Here is a 6,981-nt window from a genome sequence, read left to right as displayed (position 1 = left end):
GTGGTGGATATAGCATTTCTCTCAATTTTATGTTCTTCTTGTTTTTCTGGGACAATATGAACTGATCACAGACGTAGTTGCTAGCACCATTCTAGGTGCCGAATGATCCTTGGCCCCTTACCTCTCCAGCTAGTTGAGAAGGGAAATGTTGCCAGACAATTACGATAGGTGCTAAGATGGGCCAAAGTCACTGGGGGCTCCATGGCCACACAGTGAAGGGGAGGTGGTAAGAAAAGACTTGAGAGATTTCAGAAAGGACATGTGTGGTTCTGGTGCAGAAGGTGGTGAGGGTTGCTAAGAAGGTTACAAATAAAGGCACAGAGGTGTGCCAAAGCATCCCCGAGGAAGTAGAAATAGCTAAGTATGGGTTAAGTGTTTTTTTGGGTTTTTTTTTTTTCATTAAATTTTTATTTTGTCAATATACAATGTATATGATTATGAACTTCTATCTCTCCTAGCTGTACCCCTAGCTGTACCCTGGTCTTAGGAGAGAAACGGAGTAGAGTAGCTAAAGAAAAACTGCTTGACCAGGCAGGATGGGTTGGATTCCTAGGAATAACAATAATAAGAGTAGAGTTGATTAAACAAACTTCCTTAGGATAAGATCAATCTGGAGGTCAGAATGAAGACGTGATTTGAAGACTTGATTTGAAGAATGTTTGTTCCTTGAAAAAATGCCTTATGGCTTAAGATAACATCTACAATGCCAATCTTGAGTTGTCTTTGCAGATAACACACTACAAACCTGCTTTATAGCACACACCCCCTGGACCCTAAGGCACCATGAAAAATATCAGTCAAAATGCCAGAAATAATTATGCTTATCTCACAGCCAACCAATTAGATTCACCCATAGTATAATCCCAGGACCTCCACTCATGATTCTGCTCTATAAAAGTGCTTGTGACTCTAAGCTGTCAGGGAGTCTGGGATCTTAAAAGCTCCTTTGGCTACCATAGGCTCCTTTGAATGACATTCACACAAATGCCAATCTTTCACACTGCAAACTTTGAACTGAGAGATTTCTTGGATATTTGGGTTGGATGGTGAACCCCTCTCAGTTCAGTAACAAAAGTATACTAAAACATCATTTCAGAGATATTGCTATACAGGCAGAAAATGCTAAACAACAGTCCAAATGAAGGTCACAGCCCTCTGTACAGGTACCTACTTTCTGCCTGTGCACCAAGGCAATATCTCCAACTTTCAGTAACCCAATCTTAGCCTCCAATATTTGCCAATCTGTAAAATAACTACCATTATTAGAAAATTGTTTATTAACTGGTAAAGAAATAGGTGGTTTAAATCTTAAAATTTCCTGGTCAAGTCTCTAGGAGAGCAATGCTTTCAGGGTGAAGATGGAGGCATTGAATACACAGTTTCTTATGGCTCTATATTTATTATTTTTCTTTTTTCTACTCATGAGCCCCTATCTTCAGACTTTCATGATCTGGTTTTTTTGTTGTTATTGTTTTTTTTTCTTTTTGCAATAAACTCCCAATTCTTTCATGTTGTGAAAAATCTCTTTTTTCTGTTTTAAGTTACTTTCTTTTAATGTTCTAAATTACATTTTAAGTACTTACAAAAACTAAGTACACTAATAATATGCGGGGACTTCAAAATGTTCATGGCAAGATTTGTATTATCTTTTAATTTTATTTTTCCATGAACCTTTTGAAGTACCCTCACATATACCTTAGTGAGAAAATATTTCAATTTATAGAGGAAAATGGCTAAACAAGAGGCAACATAGGAAACAGCAGGAAGGCAAGATAGCACCTACCCCTCTTTCCTTACTGTGTTTGCAGTTCTAGAAACCTCCAGATTTATTGAGAGGGTGATCATCTAATATGCAGGCCAAATTTAAGGTTTTCCAGTTGCCCTCAATATGTGTTTTTTATTGTATATATATTAAGGTTTAACCTGATATTTGGATATACATATATATATAGTGAAATGGTTTCTACAGTCAAGCAAATTAACTTCTCTATCACCTTCCATAGTTACCTTTCTTTTTGTGGTTAGAGCACCTCAAATCTACTCTGGTAGAAAATTTTTAGTATATGATACAATGTTATTAACTATAGCCCTCATGCTGTACATGAGATCTCTAGACTTATTCATTTTACATAATGCCAACTTTTTATCCTTTGACCTACTTCTCCCCATTTCCTTTCCCTCCCAGTCTTTTTTCTGGCTATTTATTTCTGTACATTTTATTCTGAATACAGTAATGATTCATGCAGTGCTTTTACTTATTACATCCCTTTAATTTTCTATAATGTACTAAAGTCTGGCCTCCAACTTTCTTTTTCAATTTAAGGGTTTTTTTTTTATTTTTTAAAAATTAAAGCATCACTTACAAACAATAAAATTCACTCTTTTTAAGTATACAATTCATAGGTCTTGATAAATGTATATAGTCATGTAACCACAAAAATCAAGATATAGGACTTTTCCATCACCCCAAAATGTCCCTGCATGCCTTTCTGTTGTCAGCTGCTCTTCCACCCCAGCCCCAGGCAACCATGTATCTGTTTACTATACCCATAATTTTATCTTTTTCCAAAATGTCATTTAAATGGGCTCATACAGGATGTAAACTTTTGTATCTGGCTTCTTTCACTTAGCATAATGCTTTTGACATTCATTCAAGTTGTTTGTTCATTACTGCTGAGTAGTATTTCATTGCATGGCTGTACCACATGTTGTTTAATCACTTATGAATTGTTAGAAAATTTAGGCTGTTTCCAGTGTTTGACTAGTTAAATAAAGCTGCTGTGAACATTTATGTAAAGATCCTTGCACAATAAATAAATAAATAAATAAATAAATAAAGCTGGAGGCATAACACTACCTGGCTTCAAACTATACTACAAAGCTATAGTTACCAAAACATCATGGTACTGGCATAAAAACAGACACTCAGACCAATGGAACAGAATAGAGAACCCAGAAATCAACCCAAAAACCTACAGCCAATTGGTCTTTGACAAAAGCAACAAGAGCATACACTGGGGAAAAGGCTGCCTCTTCAATAAATGGTGCTGAGAAAACTGGATATGTGTAGAAGAATGAAACTAGAGCTATACCTCTCACCACACACCAAAATCAACTCAAAATGGATTGAAGACTTAAATATAAGACCTGAAACTATAAAGCTCCTAAAAGAAAACAGAGGGAAAACACTCCAGGAAGTAGGAGTGGGTATAGACTTCATGAATATGACCCCCAAAGCACAGGCAACAAAAGGAAAAATAAACAAATAGGATTATATCAAACTACAAAGCTTCTGTACAGCAAAAGAAGCAATTAACAGCAAAAAGACAACCTATAGAGTGGGAGAAAATATTTGCAAACTACTCATCTGACAAAGGATTAACATCCAAAATATACAAGGAACTCAAACAACTTAACAGCAAAAAAACAACCCAATTACAAAATGGGCAAAGGAACTGAGTAGGCATCTCTCAAAGGAAGATATGCAAATGGCCAACAGACACATGAGAAAATGCTCAATATCATTCAGCATCAGGGAAACGCAAATCAAAACCACACTGAGATATCATCACACCCCAGTTAGACTGGATGTCAACAAAAACAGAAAAACAAAATGCTGGTAAGAATGTGGAGAAAAGGGAACCCTCCTATACTGTTGGTGGGACTGTAAAATGGTGCAGCCATTATGGAAAACAGTATGGAGATTCCTTAAACAACTTCAAATAGAACTGTCATAGGATTCAGCAATTCCACTGCTGGGTATACACTCAAAGGAATGGAAAGCATCATGTCGAAGAGATACCTGCACCCCCATGTTTATCACAGCTCTATTTACAACAGCCAAGAGTTGGAACCAACCTAAATTTCCAACATCAGATGACTGGATAAGGAAAATGTGGTATATAGACACAATGGAATATTACTCAGCTATAAAAAAAAATAATGAAATATTGCCATTCACAGCAGCATGGATGAACTTAGAGAAAATCACATTAAGTGAAGTAAGCCAGGCACAGAAAGAGAAATACCAAATATTCTCTCTCATAAGTGGGAGCTAAACTAATAAACATACAAAATAAAAGAAAGATACAACATTCACAATAATACATTGAACTTTCAAAAGGACAACTGAGCATCTAAAGCATCTTTTAAAGCACACGCTACAAATAGACCGTATCCTTAACGAAAAAGGTTTCAAAAAGAAGTATGAGCTAGCTATCCCATACTGCCAAGAGTGGTTATACAGCTAACTGAAGGAAGCCGGCAGTACTCTGCTAACTCTTCTAGTGTAGCAACCTCCTCCTTGGTAGTTCTTAGCTCTTATTATACTACCAGCAGAACATGTACTCCATTGCTTTAGATACAAGACTTTTATCTATTTTTGGCATTTGTCTGTCAGAAATAACCTGATAGTCACTAGTAGAAGCTTTGTATGCTGTAGCAAGAGGTCTCATGGTAGAAATCCTAGGAGTACTTCCAGGTCGTGTTGGTGTACCTAAGGTTCTGATTGGTGGTGTAAAGACTAGAGATGGAGATGATAAAGCACATCCGTCACTGTTTTCCATAACACCTCTATCAATACATGGTTTTACACCAACCATAATGGATTTGCCAAAAATTCTCCCATCTTTGCTTAAGGCTTTCCGGGCCTGCAGTTTAGACTGATAACGAATATGCATCCAATTTCCCATGTTAGACATCACATGTTTTATGATATTCCCATATTGTGCAAATTGTAATAATATATAGGAAGCAGATGCTTGACGAAACCCAAACACAGTCACCCAAGTGTCATCGAGGGGATCTTCAGAAGTCAGAGAATCTCCTTGAGTATAAAAAGGATCCAACTGGGCGGGAGATAATGTCGTCTTTCATGGTTGAGCAATATTTGCTGGACTAAACACACTTTGTCCTGTCTCAGGAGTAGTAGTTGTAACCCCAACAAGAGGACTCTGCATTACTGCAATGTTTGGCTGTCTTCTTGAAGTTAAAGGTGTTGACCCAAGTCCTGGTCTGGAAATGTCATCATATATACTTCTAACAGGTGGAGCTCCACTTTTATCTTTATGAGCTGGTACAACTGGTTGTGGTGGTGACCCACCTGCAAGTAGAGGTGATCTCATCTCCATTACTCCTACTGAAGGGCCACTAATTGATCAAGGTTGCAGAGTCACTGGATCTGGCAAATCCCCCATTAAAAACTAGGTAAGAACTGGGCATTAACTCCTGGCTTTGGCGATGTCAGTGAACCCAGCATCATTGGTTCAGATCCCAACGTGGGCACCTGGGGTTCCATGGCAAAGGCTGACACCGTGGCTGCAACTACACTTAATCTCGGGACCTTCCCAATTTTCAAAAATGGCATTTTAAAGAAAACTTAAAATCTCTGTAAACAAGATTTTGTGCTTTCTGGGTAGTGCATGCTTAAGCACAAAGAAAACAGCATTGATTATTGTAAATTAAATAATTTGTGGTGATGCTTTGTAGTCTTCATGAGAATGTGGGGTGAATTTCATGATGGGAAACTACAGGTGTTTCTACCAAGACACAGAGATTATAATTAGCAATTTGATGTCGTGTCCCTGTGGTGATGTTAAAAATCTCGTAATTTTAAGAACATTTATATATCTTATTCATTGTCCATTTTTGCGGCGTTTTTTCTTTTTTATGTTTTAGAGCCCTTTATATATTAGATTATCCTTTTATCTGTAATATAAGATGCAGTCATTTGCAAGTCACTGCCTCCCAGGCAGTAATTTGTCCTTTGATTTTGCTTGTGGTATTTTTACCATCAGTTTGTTTAATTTTTTTTTTTCAAATTTTATTTGGTCACATTTTACTTATTGCTTCTGGAATTTGAGTCATAATTGGAACAGACGCACTCATGCCTAGCTCATAAAATAATTGATACAAGCAGACTAAACACACATTAAGCATTTTACTTAGACTGAGTGAGAACAGTGCAGGGCCAGTAATTCTCTATTAATCATCTGTCATTTGTTTGTTCCTATCCAATGTGATCCCCAGGCACCTAACTGATTCATATTAACTCTCAGCTAAGTGGCTCGTAACAGTAAACATGTCAGCTATGTCTCATTAATACATGTATTTCAACAGGAAAAAATGAGAAAAGGAAAAAAAGAATTCCTTCACCATCTGAGGCACTCAGTGGTCTCGCCTACAGAGCTATCTCCCTGAGTAAGGGAAACAGAATACCTCAGTTTTACTCTCAATAATCTCTGGATTTGGTCTCAGCCAGCCTTCCCTACTCAGAGGCTAAAGATACCGTAATCCTCCTAGTTGTGTCTGCATCCTCTCTTCTTCTTGCCTTGGGTTTAGAGAGTTCCATTTCTACTTTGCCAATTTTTTTTTGTTTTTTGGGGTTTTTTTAACGAAAATAATTATTTCCCTTGGAAAATTTATAGGAAAGATGACTAGTTACAGCACAACATCTCAAACATTAACACAGTGCTCTTAATGGCTCAGCAGGGTGTTTATGTACAGCATTTCTTGGTCAAAAGAAATATGTAACATCTTTGTTTATTAAGTAGTTATGTGAGAAAAACAATATGTATTTATGTCTTAACAACTTAGTAGCCATTTGAAAACATTAAAACACATACATTGAAAGAAAACATATTTGTATTTTACTCTTGAGATAACCACAATTACTTACCAATAGAACATTTTTGCTCACTGAGCACTGCACAGTTTCTCAAATATTGGAATGAGATTAGACATCTCCACCCTCATTTCTTGTTCCACATTGATTTTCCCATGGCACTGACTTTCCCACGTTGATTTTCATTACAGCAACCGCTGAACCCCCAGGTGCACAAAGGTATGAACTAATAAAAAGTAATGTAGCACCATTAAATTTTGGAACTGTGGACTACCTTGAGCTAGTAGTTTGCACAGTTCCTGACAGTTGTCAAAGTATCACTCTTTCACTGAACTTTTTAAAATATCCCCTGGTAGTCC

At 37.0% G+C, this 6,981-nt stretch overlaps 1 pseudogene; it reads right to left on the bottom strand.

Moving 5' to 3' along the window:
• Positions 1 to 4,328: 4,328 nt before the first annotated feature.
• Positions 4,329 to 5,305, bottom strand: LOC103600521 (annotated as a pseudogene).
• Between the last annotated feature and the right edge of the window lie 1,676 nt (positions 5,306 to 6,981).

This window comes from Galeopterus variegatus, unplaced genomic scaffold (genome assembly GCF_000696425.1).
Source record: "Galeopterus variegatus unplaced genomic scaffold, G_variegatus-3.0.2 Scaffold3377, whole genome shotgun sequence".
In the NCBI taxonomy this organism is placed as follows: Eukaryota; Metazoa; Chordata; class Mammalia; order Dermoptera; family Cynocephalidae; genus Galeopterus; species Galeopterus variegatus.
Note: the sequence above shows the minus strand (reverse complement) of the source record. Positions and strands in the feature narration are given on the sequence as shown.